The 16,696-nt window shown below is 30.3% G+C and overlaps 1 protein-coding gene across 16 annotated transcripts in view; it reads left to right on the plus strand.

Annotated features, from left to right (window-relative positions):
* LOC141459277 (neuronal acetylcholine receptor subunit alpha-7-like) overlaps positions 1 to 15,607 on the plus strand; it is a 377,452-nt gene extending 361,845 nt beyond the window's left edge. For all 16 annotated transcript variants that reach the window (XM_074138142.1, XM_074138146.1, XM_074138148.1 and 13 more), the window contains one exon: positions 1 to 15,607. This exon is cut by the window's left edge and continues 14,712 nt beyond it. The gene's annotated coding sequence lies outside the window, so the exon portion shown is untranslated.
* Positions 15,608 to 16,696: the final 1,089 nt, after the last annotated feature.

Raw genomic sequence — 16,696 nt, forward strand, 5'->3', positions numbered from 1 at the left:
AATAAAAAAAAAAATGGAATTCTTTTTTGGAATACAATCAAGCAAAAGATAAAATCGTAGAAGGAATACATTTTAAAATGAAATTGAGAAAATACGTATTTAATAATAATAAAATAATTTGTATGATTTTATAGAATTAATTTAGTGTAGTCAAAATAAATTTTGACGAGAGAACATTTCAGGTAATAAATTTTTAAAAAGTTGTAAAAAAAAAAAATTCATAAGTAATTGTACGAATTTTATAAAAAAAAATTGGATATGGTCAGTTAGTTTATTTTGATTTTATTTATATTAAATTTATTAATTTATCTAATCACTTTTTTATATTAATTTTAGAAATAAATAAATAAATTAAATTTAAAAACAATTATATGGCACTTGTGGTTGGAAACAGTATTTCACTGATAGTGCCCAACCAATTTACGTGCAAAATCGAAATTCTTTGCACACTTAAAAACCATATTTAAATTTGAAAAAAAAAACTGTACTCATGCATTAATTAAGCAAATGAAGAATTCTGTGAGGAACCATCACACAAGATTCTCTAATTGCAATTCACACAATAACTTTAAGTAAATTTTCTTTTCCAATTTTCTACAGGCTCGGAAATTGTTACTAATATATTTAAATGCTCACTAACATTTTATAAGTATAGAAACCTCACATTAGAGGGGAATTACAAGACATTCCCTTTCTGGGGACTCCCCTAAAAATCAATTTTCAAAGACAAACCTTATGTAAAACTGATAGGTCCTTGAAAAAATAAAACGATTTTATTTAGCTTTATAAGAATTTTATTGGCATGGGTATTTGCAAAGAAAATGCGGAAAACTAAAAATAAATAAGTTTTGTAAATTTGCACTTCCAGAGACGCCAAACTCGGAGAGTTAGTTACTTATTTAAGTTTTACTAATTTTATCACTCCTTTTATCACCTTAAATTCGAACTTTAATGGGAAGCTTTAACCCATCCCACCCTAAAATTAATTTCCCTAAGGAACAGTTTCAAATGAAAGTTATATTAGGTTTGACACAGATGTAGTGTTGGATGTAGTAGGCTGGATGCTAGAAAAGAATTTTCAAACGTAAATTCATTGTACCACTTTTTTCTCATTTTTTTACTTTCTCTTAAATTAAGAGTAAGTAATACGATCGTGTCATGTTTTTCAATATCCACTTTTCACCAAAAATGCACGTGAGTTCCCTTGAAGTTGCTAAAAGTGATTTTTTAAAATATTGTTTGTGATTTTTCGCTAGCTCAATGAAAAATCACAGGAAGCTCAAATTATTTCGTTTGCTCATCTCCAGGGAGCCTGACAATAACTTATCGATGCAATCCTTTAAACGAAATTACCATTACTGCACGAAAAGGACCTTAACGATATCGTGCACCTACAACTTCTTTTTAAATAAATTTTTCAAGGAATATTTAGACATTTTTGGTGCTTAGGTTTACTTTTAAAATGTCATTTCAGTGGAACATCATGGAATATTTACTATTTAGTGGAATATCTACATAATAATAAGGAGGCTGAATTGATGTGATGAAATTCTGAGTTCAAAAAAATGGAGTGACCAAAAGTGTGACTTTTTTATATTTGTTTCTTATTTTTCGCAATTTCTTATAAACTCTTAAACTTTTTTCTCTATGCTAGCTACTCATACCAGTTTTACTTGTAACTTTTTTCGGAAAATTGATTTTAGGAGGTTAAGGATTTTTTGGGGGTGTAACTTCTACAGTCCCATATTCTGCGAGTTTATAACCTGAATTATGTTGCCGAATTAACTGTGTTTAACTTGAATAATTTCTTTAATAAAAATGTTCCTTTGAGCTGATTTTAGCCCCCTCTGTATTCCGGCGCTTGGGGTGGCCGCTCCTTTAAACTCTACCTTTAGCCCTTCACTGCACTATATGGCACTAAAATGCCCTAAAGTAAAGCTTCCTGGAGAAATGCTTTAAATAAAAGATATAGATCTGCATGTTTTCCATCATAAAATTATTGTAATTAAAAGAAAATTAATTGAAATGTTTTCGAAAAAATAGCCAAAAACTGAAAAGCCTGTTAGTACAGTAGCACTTTTTGTAGATTGATTTTGTTTAAAAAAAATTAATTTAATCAATTCAAAAGAGTATCCCCTAGTGGTATCTATAAGAAATACAAAAATTAAACTAGTGACACTTAATATAAAAAAGCAGCGATAGAGAAAGTAACAGATTCCAGTGAGGACACAAAAATCATCTTTTTACAACAAAAGGTGCTAAATTAATTTATATTTATTTTAATAGTATTTTTGAAAATGTTTAAAATCTTTGAAAATGCCGACAAAATCAGCGATAATAGTCTTTTATTTATTTAGTTTAATTGTTTGTTTAATGAGAAGTTTACTGTGATCTGATAAAATTTAAAGATATTTAAAAAAAAAAAAATTACAAAAAAATAAAATAAAAATAATAAATAAAATAAAAAATTAATAAATAGTATACAAAATTATAACTTTAATAAAAGTTGAATATCATTGAATGTTGGATGTTTTATTATCAGATGACAATGTCAGATACTTATGAATTTTAGATTTAATGAATTAATTAAAAAAATAAAACATGGCGGTGTATCCAATTTTTTATTTATTGAATATCAACAATGTAATTTGAACAAATGAAAAATGTATTTAGTGGAGTATTGTAATATGGCGCGGGCGCTATATATCAGTAAGTGAAACATGTAGATACAGTTACTCTTAGGGCGGCGGGCAGGTATTGGTTTTAACATTTCATACACCTATCAGTTTGCTTGGTTCCACAAAAAGTTTGCATGTTTTATTTTTATGCTTATCTGGTTTGTTATTTGATTAACTTTACTAGTAGCCTTTGTATATAGGTGACCGCATATTTACCTTACGATTCCAAAAAAAATTTCTTTGGCTACCCATTAAGTTGATTGATAGTACCAGTAGATGGGATTCAACAACTCCATGCCTTTCCAGTAAATATTGGTAAAAAAATATCCGAAACTGCCCCGATGTTTTTTTTATCATTTAGGTAAAAAGCGGCTCGTGTACCGGAAGAGTTGATGAATCAGTTCTGGGCTGTAAGGTAAATCAGGGATATGCTCTAACTTTAAATTTTCCCTTTAGTGAGGACGTTGGTCGTGTTATTAGCGGCCTTGCGTTAATCTTGTTAAATGAATGCTCTTCTTTCTATTTATTAACCAAAGAGAAATATTTTTACCCAATATGGGGGGAGGGTAGGTATTCTATAGCCTAGAAGATTAGAAGAGTTCGGATGTAAATGTCAGCCAGTTCAAAATGAAGAAAGTGGTGCCAGAGAGAGAAAATAATGCTTAGTCTTTTGTGTATAGATTCACTTTTTTGCAGTTTATAAAATTGAATTTTAAGATTTATAAATTAAGTGCAGCTACTTTGATTTTAATTATTAATTGCAAATTTCTGGGTGTATGAATATAAAATAATTACTTGAATCTAAAACTAAATTTTTATAAAAAAAAAAAAAATAAAGTTAAATTCTGCGTGATCTTCTTTCCGCCCTTAAAACGTAAACAAATTATTTGCCATACTACACAGGCTGAGTGGTAATGTACTTACTACATTATGGGTCATCGATCCTCCCATCAATTGTGGTGCTGATACGGAATTTCTATTCAGAGTCTTGTTAAGTTAAACTAGCATTCATTAGGTATTTATTAGATAGGTTCTAAATTTCATTTGGGTTTCCAAAAAATGGTTGTGGTTCAAGTCCTAACCGTTTTAAAAAAATTAACCTTTTTTTATTTTCTCCTTTTTCATAAAAATAATGTCAACTCCCGGAGTGGTAGAGCTACAGAAAATTTAATAACACCAATTGAAAGATCATAAAAGATCTATAAGGTGACGAAGTTATTTTGTCAATCACAAAAAAGAGATAGTATCATTTTAATGTTTAAAATAAAATATTATTATTTCTTAGTATCTTTGTTCCTTTTATAAGCAACAATCTATCAATATTTCTTAAAACATTCTTTAATAAATTTGCTTCGAATCTATGAGCTTTCTGTTCTGTTTCAAGGGTTTGACTGTACAAAATGCATCTTTGTATCCAAAAACATGATATGAACATGAAATTCTTAAAGAGGAGTAAAATAAATTGCCATTAGCAAGTCTTAACTGATTATTTGATAATAATTTATAACAAAAAAAAACGTTTTATTATTTAAAGAAACACAAAAATCTGGTGTGGACATTACATAACTTTCTCGCATGTACTACTTATTGCACTCTATATAATTTAATTTCTTCAAACTTTTTTTACCTTAAAGTTAGTGGGCTTGAATATTCTACAGTTGCACAGAAGTAAAATGATGTTGACTGAAATTTGACGTCACACATCCCCCCAAAAAAACACTAAAATCAATGCTATATAAAGAAAGATTCGAAGTGACATGAGAGGCCTAATACCTTGGGTAGTTAGTAGCCAAGTTCAAAAGAAATTATTGGAGACTGTGTAGACAATCATAGTAAGTTTGAAAGAAAAGTTCACTGCAATATTCTTCCAACCTGAGGAATTTTTCGCTAACATTGATACAAATATTAACAGAGGATAGATATCAGGTTTACTGATAAGCACTTGAAGGAAAGGTTTTTAACTTCATCTTATCTTAGAACCAAGCCTAAATGAAGTGTTCTGAGGACAATTAATGAAATAAAAGTGATTGACAAGAATAAAGTGCTTGAACTAGTGGCGTAGCTTCCCTGAAGGCTCTAAGGCTTATATACCCAAAATATTTTTCGAAAAAAAAATCCTTTTATTAGTATTTTATTGCAAATACTCAATTTTAGCTTTAATAATAATAATAAAAAAAATAAGAATTACCTACTCTATCAATAAAGAAGCCTAAGCGTGCCAAAGGCTGGCGCTCTTCGCAGCCTCCTGCACTTGCACAATCTCCACTCCAATTACTGCTTAATGGTCTTTATGACCCGAAGGCTGGCTTTTGGCTATTTCGTGATAGTTGTTAAGGGAGAAGAGGCACGCTTTAATCACACTCTCATTTACGGCTTGAAAACTCTATCAAATTTAAATGCTCCGTTTCTGACCAGTGTCTGGTCAGAAAATTCGTTCGTCCATACCGGACAACCGTATCACTAATAAATTAAATGAGTTTTTTTTCTTTTTTTTTTTTTAGTTACAGCCAGATGAAAAATTAAAACTAGCACTTACTGATAATTTTATTTGTGTATGACAGAAATCTTAGTTTCTATTGAACACCAGTATTTTAATAGCATTTCTGTCTTTCCTTACTGACTAAACAAATTGAAACTAAGAGATCTATTAGTAATCTTTCTTTAAGGATGCTTGATAGGAAATAATAAGTTATTGCCAAAAGTAGTTTACTTCCGAAATTAAAAAAGTTTATTTACATTTCTCTGCTAAATTAAACTTTTCCAGGGAATTCCTGCACAGTGAGGCATCTTCCAAATTTTCTCATGATCTGTTTTTTATGGCCACGATACAGTTAAAAATGATATTTTGCGTTCTTTATAAGGACTTATACTGATATAAAATTGAAGATCCTGGCTACAGCCTGTCAAGATATAACTTCTCTACGCTACAGATGGAAACAAAGACGTTAGAGCCCTTTCCTATAAAAATTATTAATTAGTATTCCTTCCTTCCAAATTTCTAAGTTATTAATTTGTTTCGAATTGACAGAAATAATTTTTTTTTTTTTTATCATTTAATGTTTTTCCGATTTTGTGCAATTAAATTGGCTTTATTTTCAACTTTCTAGCACCTGAGATTACAATTTTGAGAAAAGTAGTGAATCATAGAAAAATGTTGATGTTTTGAAAGCTGTTCATTAATTAAATGATCATTTTCCTAAAAATGAGTTTAGTAGAACCATCTCTCTGATGTATGATCAGTTCAAACTGGCTACTGTATACCTAATTTATTGATGTTTTTTAATTTTCTATTTTTTAAAGCAAAAACTATTTTAATTACTTTATACATAACTATGTATACAATATATTTAATACGTAATTTTACACACAAACAAATGCTTGAAAAATTATTGAACGCTTTTGTAGGGGACTAGTATTTATAACAAAGAAAACTTGTAATCAATCACATTTGTAAATATTTCCTAACTACACAAAAGTTTTTTTTTCTAAAATTCTTAAAATAACAAAATAAATAAATAAAAATAAAATCACTGCATCAGAGTCCGTAGTACCTAAAAAAGTATATAAAATTTTTTAAAAAAATGGAATCACAAAAATGTTGAAACTGTAAATTAAAAAAAAAATGAAAATAAAAAAATCTGAAAGGGGTTTATGAAAATGTAAAAATGTCTTATTTCAAATTCATTCATTTGAATTAGGTTAATAATTTCTTAATTTGATATTTTTAAAATCTGGATGTAACACTCACACGACTTTCTCTTACTCCCTTACTCCAAGAGGGAGTAAAAGAAAAGGACATATTTTCTTCAGATGTTTCCCTCCAATTAGATTTATCCATCAATGGTGGTAAAAACCAAGAACAAGGGTCTCTACAAGGCTTCAAGGCATAATGCATAAAAATGAAATTATCCAATCTGTGTTCAAAAGAGACCTATTCCAAATACCTTGGTATGTTACTTTCTAAAGGATGTTATTTTCAAAAAACAAAAAAAAAAGTAAAGAGGATACGAATAAGGATAACAGCCTGCAATTTTTGGTCGCTAATACTCAAACGATTCCTTGTACAGTCCAGAGACAGAATTGCTGTCAATAAGTCGGTTTCTCAATTTCATTGATTTTTAAGCTACTGAAGCAAGGTTTACGCCCAATGATGATGATATTCTTTTTCTTAAATCATTGGGAAAGAAAGATCTTAAGAAAGGCCCTGGTGGACATGGGAAGCCAAAGTCCAAAGGGGAACTTCGTGATGTGTTGTAATACCAAAACATAATAAATATCATAAAGTGTGGTAGATTCAGCAGGATTTCGCTTCTTGTAAAAATAAAGAAAACCAAATCTCAGGTTAACTTAGTCATGTAAGAAGAGGGGATAACCACGCTTGATGTGCTTGTCGAGGTAGAAAAAAAAAAATGTAAATAACTCGGAGTAAGATACTGGAGAAGTTGGCAAGAGCCATCGAAGTAAGGGGGCCCTTCTTGGACCGAAAGGGCAATTATAAAGAGTCATATTATACTAGCCCAGCAGTCAGGAAAGTCCCGCTTTTACACTCAGTGACTACGCATTCTCAATATTACACATTCTTCAGTCCCAAACTTATTAAAAATCACTTTTTGCTAAAACTTTATTCAAATACGTAAAAATAAATGGTACACACCCTAAAAAAAAGTTCAAAAAATTAATTTGGCAATAAAAAGTTTAAATAAAAATTGAAAGAAATGATAAAATTTATATTTAATCAGAAGAGTATGTTAAGTTAACAGAAATGCAGTGGAACCTTTTCCAAAATATTAAAGTAAAAACAAGCTTAAAAAGTTATACAGTAAAAAATCGCTAGTCATACTCCGTAAACCTAATTTCTTTAACTTTGGTAATTTAATCAATAGTTAAAATTATGCAAAGTCTTATATAGCTGGCACTGTCATTGTTCTGAACTAGAGCATTGAAGGGATACTTATGGTCGCACTTCCATAAGAATGCCCCCTCTAATTAAATCTTCCTTTAAAAATAAGTAGTTCAAATAAGAGTGAAAAATAGACAGACGTTCTCTTACATCTAGCAAAAGAGAATATACGCGTTAGTATCAAATTCTAACAGTTTTTAAGTTTGCATGGGAAATAGTGATTAGAGGTCCCCTGAATTAAAAGTAAATATTTTTTTAGCTCAATAACGTAAAACGTAGTAAGCTAAAACTTAGGATTCTGTTTGGGTTCTGTTATCGCATCTTATACTTCACTATAGACTATACAGGGAGTGGCTATGAGTATCAGTGTTTGACAATAAATACAGGCGTCTGTAAAGTGTTAAATGTGTACAAATGAAATGAGCTTCGTGTTTGCCTATGGTTGCCCACCAGCTACTTCTGCAGGCCCTATGTTTAAGGTTAGTGGTATATGTTCGTGTTGTTAGCCTAGGATACCCACGGGGGTGCCAATATTTCTCTTCAGAAGTGGCTAATCCACTTCCTCCTAAGAGGACTTGAGATTATAAGGTTTCAGCCGAATCAGTAAATGTGTTTGCCACTTTACTTTTCTCAAAGACTGCTCGATTCCTTTAAATGCCGTATATTATTTTTCAATCGAAATGTTTACTCATATTTTTAAAGCATTTTTTGAGGTAATTTTATTTGAGGTAAGGGGCTGCCACTGCAACTTTAGACAATTCTTTGAAGTAGCACTTCACCTCTACAACATAATGTGAAATTTCACCACCAAAAGCGTTGTTAAAAGAATTTCTGTAATTCCATATTTTGAGAAAATGTTAACCGAAAAAGCAATTTGACAGAAAATAATTTAATAATATAAAATAATGTTTCTAATTATTTTTATTTATTTTTTTAACCATCAATAAACTGAGTGTTCTGATCGCTTAAGTAATCAAACATTTACATTTATTTGAAACATTTTTCCCGGTTAGTGTTAGTTATCACATTTAACTTACCAGCAAAATGTGACTTTCGGAGAACGCAGCCAGCTACTTAGAAGCGGATGACAAAACTCCTCTAGTAATTCTCTTTATTAGAATGGATAATAAATATTGCTGCAAGAGATAGTCGTGTGAGTGCTTACCACATTGTTTTACAACAAATTTTGTTTTATCAATTTCTCCACTAAATTTTAAACTTTGTCCTACCCAAACGAAAATAAATGTTAATTAGGTTTAGGTTTTTTAAAAAAAAATTTACTTTTTACAGTATCAATTTAAAATTTAAAAATGAAATATTACAATAATAACTTGTAACGTATTTTCATTGTATAAGAAAACAATATTGTTGTATATTTAAAAAAATATATTCAATAGAGATTTTTGGTAAAATGAAATAACTAATTTGAAAGTACGGTATCATAACGTAAACGTATAATCTATTCACTTTTAAAAACATACTCTTTACGAATTAACACGAAAAAATAAAAACACAATGAGTATGTAAAAAGTAAGTTTTACAAAATATTTTATTTAAACAATTGTTAATTTTAGTTAAAAGACGAGTTAAAAAATTAATTAATTAATATTATTGTATATAGTGGTTGGTCCAAGTTTTTTTAATTACGGCTGGAAAATTATTTCCATGGTGTTCTCTTAAAAACCAAAGTTCTGATTCGGAAATGTACAACTTTTTTTTCTTACTGCAATTTAGTGACTTATTTTCTGCCAACGTTTGAATATTGTATAAACTATGAGCAAAGTTAAATGATAAATCATTGGAGCCATTTTCGAGAAAATAGACATAAAGTACAAAATCGGTTCAATGAAGTCACTGTACCAAAACCTCAGTTTCTCAATACTTCAAAAGCCCAATACCTAAGTAACAGAACACTCTACAGGACCAAAATGAAGACTAAGTTTGAGGAAACTATAACTTTTGGTTTATGAAATGTTCAAGTACCGACACACTTACAGAGGGAAACTTCCTAACTTACTTATTATTTCTCTTTTACTAAGAGAGTGTTGAGAATAGCAAAAGGAGTGCCGCAATTTTCTATTTTTGGATAAATTCTTTGATGCTGTTCAGGTAGCACTTCATTTGTCGCGAGGTGTCCACTCATTCTTCTCCTGCCTTTCGGGCTCTTTTCGTTCGTCTTACGTTTGCATCCTTTTCTGTGGAATCGAATTATATTTCCAATTGCCGCAACACTTCAGTTGTCACTTTTCCACATTGCCAGTGATGGTTTGGCTTTTCAGGTTGCTTGGGATGTTAGTATTGCATACTCGGAGTCTCTTTGTCTTATAGCAGTTATGTGACTTGCAATCTGCTCTTTTCTTTTCCTTAAGAGAGCCATGACTCCATTAGTATGCATTGAAACAAATATAAAGCAATGAACTGATACCTTCGACTTCCTAGGGATCTCCTTTTTACGAAAAATAAGTCGTTTTTGTTAAGTGCATAATATAATTTGTCTGCAGATGAAACTTTGTGAATACAGCTCCGCTGCCGTTAAGTCCAAATCCACCTGTACCTTTCCTCTCGTAAAGTGATAAACCTGAAAGACGCATTGGATTGCCAGTAAACTTGATAGTCCCAGAAGTGCAGCTCATAATCGCTTGATAATTTCATACCATTAGATTATTGAATAACAATGGGCACAAGACATCGCTCTGGCTTACTTCAGTTACTTTATAGAATCCAAAGGAGAGGACATTCCACGTTCAAACCACTCTCTAAGACTTTTTTCGCAGAAAAATTCAAAGCCGTCCTGGTTTTTTTTCTGTTTAATTACTCGTTAAATCAATAAAAATTGAATACAATTCTTTATTGTAAACGTTATGTTATGTTAAACGCGTAAATGTCTGAGGTCACTGTCACCTGGAGCCTTTTCCAGTGTACTGTCTCTAGACTGTGTTTTCTCGTTACAAACTCTGGTTGTAAGATGTTCCTAGAAAGAGAAAATCTAAGGGCAGTTAGCTTGACTAGAACCCGGAATAACATACGTGCAAATCCAGTTCACTAACCATGTCATAATTCCATTACGTTCTTATGCGCCAACCAACTCCCACCCTATTCTCATAAATCTCATATTCATTCTTCTCAGGGTTCTCCATAAACCTATAAGTTTCGTTACAGTACTTCTTGAACTTATTACAGGTTCATAAAATTATTTCTCCAAAGAACCACAGTTGGCATTACAAAACAGAGGCATTCTTCAAGCTAGTGCCCCACTAGCTCTCATATAGACTCTCATTTCAAATGCTCCCATCATTTTCTTCAAACACACTGTGCAACAACACTCCCTATAATCATCTTTCTCTAAAACAGATACAATAAAATGGATTAGACAGAAAATCTTCTCTTACGCTTTTTTTTTCTTAAGGACACTCAAAACTTGCCTTAATGGAACGCAAGCGAACTCAAAATTTTAATATCTGGTAAAAAATGAATTTAGAAAAATTGACACAATTGAATACTTCCTCTTGCAAAAATAAAAACTAGAATAATTCGTAAATTATACGATAAGAACGCTTCTTTTTCTTATAGCGATTGTTGAACAATAACTTATAAATCATGCAATAACTTAGGCCAACCAAAATTATACGATTATAATTAGAATTGCTACTGATTCCAATCTACTTTATAGATCTAGATCAGTATTTTCATAAGAAAATGATGTATAATTGTTAAACAATAATTAATAAATAAAATGAATGAATAATAATTGTTTCTCTTATTAAAATACTCATATTGAGTATTTGTAAGTTTATGGAAAAGTATATATATATATATATATATATATATATGTACTTAAAATATATATATATATATATATATATACATTAAAATACATTTTAGGGCTTCCCTACATTAAGCCAAATTTTCCTTCAGGTTTATCTAAGATTAAATTAATTTCAGATCAATACTTATCTTTACAACTGATCTTATTCAATCTAAAAAAAAAATTATAAAAATCATTGTGAACCCTCACATGTCTTTCTCTTGCTGCAATTTTCAAAGGACGTAACTTACAATTTTATCTAGAGTTAGCACGTCATACTTCTCTCATAAAAACCTTTTTACCAAAGTGTTGAATAATACTAATTTTACTAATAAGTAAAAAATTCACTTTTAAGAAGTTTTAAAAGAGAAAGCCTGTGAGTTACACCAGTTTCTTTCATTATTATTTTATTTTACAAGCCATTAATAAGAAGGATTTAAGAAAACTGAAGAAAATATTTTTTTTTACTTCAAACATTGTATTGAAAAACAAATAGAAATTTACCTTTTAATATGGATAGTACTTGGTCGCTGATTCAGTGTATATTGTGCCATATACATATGTAATTTATTAAAAATAATATAAAAACACATTTGAAATGTAAAAAAAGTAAAATAAAAAACAAAATAAAATAAAACTATTATATATATATATATACAGGGTGACCAGAGTTATACACTCCACCCACTTTTTTTTTAACGGCGGGAAATTTCGAAAAAATAAAAAACACGTATTTAATCATTTTTAGTCTAGTTTATTTTCAGTGATTGACCCATTTTTTTAAACCCCTGTATCTCGAGATACAGCACCCAACTTTTGTTTTTCAAATGGAACGTTATATTTTTTGTGGTATTTGAGCTCCTAAAAACAACAAAAATTTTTTTTTTGAAATCGGTTAGGTTTTTCAATAGTTATGGTAATTTAAAATATGAAAAACAAATTTCAGTTTACTGTCAAAATTACGTTATTTTTTTTAAAGAATCTATTCAAACTGGGCACAACCAACGGATAGGCAAGCCAAAACTCTGGACTCCCACGCTCTGCTTCATCGACTGAAGCCACGGGATTACTTTACACTTAATTTTTTTAGGTATCCCCACAAAATATAGTCCATTTGGGTTAAGTCCGGAGATCGAGGTGGCCATTAGATAGGACAGTGAGTCCTTAAGCACTTTTAATGGAAATTTCTGTCCAGGTAACCTCGAACCACTCTCGCCGGGCAACTATCTTGTTGAAAATACATATCTAGCCGACGTTGTAGATGAACATCTTCAAGCGGAACTGGCAAAATGTCTCTGAAAAAAAGTTAGATACCTTGCACCCGTTAAGTTCTCTCTGTAGAAGTACGGGCCGATTAGTTGATTTCCTACAACTCCAACCAAACGTTTGTAGAAAAAACAACCTGAACGTCGAATAACTCTAGCCTGCCTAGATCTTGACTTCGCCACCATAAGTGCTGCTACAAGGAAAGCGTGGGAGTCCAGAGTTTTGGCTTGCCTATCCGTTGGTTGTGGCCAGTTTGAATAGATTCTTTAAAAAAAATAACGTAATTTTGACAGTAAACTGAAATTTGTTTTTCATATTTTAAATACCCATAAATTTTGAAAAACCTAACCGATTTCAAAAAAAATTTTTTTTGTTGTTTTTAGGAGCTCAAATACTACAAAAATATGCAACAAAAAATATAACATTCCATTTGAAAAATAAAAGTTGGATACTGTATCTCGAGATACAGGGGTTTAAAAAAATGGGTCAATCACTGAAAATAAACTAGACTAAAAATGATTGAATACGTGTTTTTTATTTTTTCGAAATTTCCCGCCGTTAAAAAAAAAGTTGGTGGAGCATATAACTCTGGTCAGCCTGTATATATATATATATGTATATATATACGTGGTACCCCATTTAAACGGACAACTTTTGAAATAACTCTTAAACGAAGGGAGATATAAAGAAAAACAAAGTTTGTTGAAGTATTTTCCCTCTAGTTTGTGATGGTGTTAGAGTTTTTTTATTTAATTGTCGCCTTACCTCTTAAATCGGAAGTAGAAAGTGGCTATTTCCTTTTGACCCCCTTCTTTTTACTACTATATTTAAAACTATTAAAAATGAAGAAAAAATTAATTTTAGTTTATGGAACAGAGAAATTAGAAAACAACGACAAAAATTTAATCTTTATGATTGAATATCTCGGCAATGGTTTGAAACTTTGAAATTAAATTGACAGCATTTTTCTTAATTTTTGTAATAGTTTTAAATACAGTAATAAATAGTGGGGGGTCAAAAGGAAATCGCCACTTCAACAAATACTTCAACAAACTTTATGTTCGTTTTTTTGATATCTCCCTTCGTTTAATATTATTTCAAAAATGGGCCTTAAAATGGGACACTCAATATACATATATATATATATATGACAATCTTATACTGATATATCATTTTAATTTATTTTAAATCTATCATTATTAATTTATTTTAATTCGACTTTTTTTGAGAAAAAAAAGTCTGTATAATTATAAAAATAGTATTGACCTTTCCCTCTAAATCAACCCCCCTCAAATCTTCCTTGTCCTCTTACAAAAAAAAAAGTACTTTAAAACAAAACAAAAATTGTAACTTTGTAAATAATTTATTAATAAATTATTAATAATTTAAAAAATCAATTAATAATAAATGAACTAAATACAACATATTATAAAATAAAATCATTAAAAAAAATTCAAAGTAAAAATAAATACGCTACACTTTTTTAAATTTTAGTTAACATTTTTATTTAGTTACTTTTATTTTTTGTGTAAACTGTATTTTTTTAATTAACAAAAATATATTATGTATTTAATTTTTCTTAAAATAGATAAAAAAGAAAAAAATATATTCGTTTACTTAAAAATATACTATAATAAATTTTGCGTGTCGAAAACAAAAATTAAAATTTCCTTTCAATTTGAAATAAAACACTTTATTTTTAAATTTCACCGATTGATGTAGTTGTGCAGGTGGACCCATTCCTCACAAACAATATTAAAACTAAAATTGAAAAACTAATATTTAAATTACATTGATAAAAAAGTTCTATTGTAATTCATAAGATTCCGGAAGTTGCAAACTTGAAGTTCAGCTCTTAGATTTGTTTTTCCTAGGAACCTCTTAGTGATGGGCAATGTTATTCTTAACCTTTTCACCAACCATCTAGTTCCTGGAGGTAGGGAACTTCAGTTGCTCTATTCTATATGGCCAATCTGAAAAGGGCTGAAATCTATTGAAAATTCAGCACTGGCAGTTTTCTAGTTAGCTCAAACTCAGTTATTCTTCATGATTTGCCAAATTCTCCAAGAACCTCTAAATTCACTCCTTCCTACAACACCCCTCTCAAATGAATTTCAAAGAAAACCGCTGGAGCCATTTTTCAGAGGAAATTATTATAAACAAAAATTCAGGAAACTAGAGCCCCCGTTAGCCGATTTTTCAAGGAAACCTTGGTGACGCAACGTTGCATCGACTTCTTTAGCTCAGTGTTTCCTTTCAAAACCATTGAAGTCCACTCCTTTGGATTTAGTAAGCTATTTAGTAAGTTTAGAAATTCTGTCAGATCTCATTTAGAACCATCTTAAACAGTGATAGTTCAGGGTCAAATCTCGTTAAACTAATCACCTTTAAAGGGATTCCTAGGTTCGTCTTGCAGCTGTTGAACGGTAAAAATTCTCATTAACATTTAAAAAAACTCGTAAGAAGTTCTCATAAATAATTTGTTCAATAGTGAGTGATCTGAGAGGAATTTTTAATGAATAATGTATCCACACTGCAAATTACTGAAGTAAATGGAGTTTTATTTTGCTACATGCATTAAACTGACAACTGCCCCTGGATTCTATATCAATTTGGTGAGATAATATTTTAATTTATATGAAGCGTTAACAAGCCTACTAAATTTTTAGGAAAGATGATGTTTTATCAAATAATAATAATAATAATAATAATAATAATAATAATAAAAAATAAAATAATAATATAATAATTAAATTAAAATAATAATAAAACCCTTGTAATGACTGAGGCCATGTCTTAAAAGGACATTATATTGCTCATAGAACTAGAATTGTGTTAAAAACTAAAAACATGTTTATGTGAATAAAAAATTAAAATTAATAAAATAATAAAAAATTTTAATAAAGTATTGTTAACAATAAATAAATAAAAAAAATAAAATAAAAAAATTGTGTGTTGCTTTGTTGTTTACTTCTCCTTATTTTTAATTTTTTTTTAAATAAATTTTGTTTTGTTGGTTATTAGGTTAGGTTAGGTTAGGTTAGGTTAGGTTTAGAATGTTGATAAGTTCCATAATTTCTATAAATTATACTTTCATCTAATCAAATCAGTAGCTACCTTCGCAGGCCAAAAAAAAGAGAAGTATTTCGTTTTCTCCCCCAAAATGCAAATATTTAGATTTGTATCCAAGTGGGCCATGGAGCGGAAGAACTGACAGCTGAGTTTAAATCTTCAATTACGGAGCACTTTGTGACTTGGTGTACGGCTTTCTTCACCTCCTTTTCTGAAGGAGTAGATAGCCTTATCTGTCGAACCGAATCCAACACAAGAAAACTTGTATATTTGCACAGAAGTAACAGCGCCTAAACACACGTTAGCTGGTCATCTTTTACACACTGTGTGAATAGGCACTCCCAGGGGAGATTTATGGATCCACCTCCACACCAAAAATGTATGAAAAATATATGCAATATAAAATGTAACGTAGACTACATACTTATTTAGGAAATCTCTAAATGGTTAGATGGCTTCTTTATACTCCTACATCTGTGTAAAAACATGAACCCATCTGGGACCTAAATATAATTCTTAAATCTAAACATTGGACGTCGGTTTAGATTAGATTAGATTACGTGGGGGTTGGCTATTCCACTGCGATGACAGAGGACCTCTTAATTCCTGTCTATTTAATTGATGTTAGAGTCTGAAGACAGACTCCTAGGCAGGGCTTGAAGGCACAAGTTTTTAGTGCTGAACTCTGAGTCATACACGCCTTCACATTGACAGGGAATACTCAATACTATTCTTCTTTCTCTCAAACTACAAAGGACAGCCTCATGTGATGCATGTGGTGCTCATTCAGCACTGAATCTTCCCAGAGCTTTACGTAGGCTTCTCGACCTTGTGGTGAAGTAAACTTACGCGAGCATCTAATGGCGTTCTTTTTCGCCTCCCTCTGACCTAAGGTTTACACCCACCTTTGATACGATACTTTTGTTATTCCATTGTTTTGTTGACTGCACTGCGGCAACATTTCCCTGAAAGTCC

This window comes from Rhodnius prolixus, unplaced genomic scaffold, assembly GCF_049639745.1.
Source record: "Rhodnius prolixus isolate KJV_2025 unplaced genomic scaffold, Rpr scaffold_11, whole genome shotgun sequence".
Lineage (NCBI taxonomy): Eukaryota > Metazoa > Arthropoda > Insecta > Hemiptera > Reduviidae > Rhodnius > Rhodnius prolixus.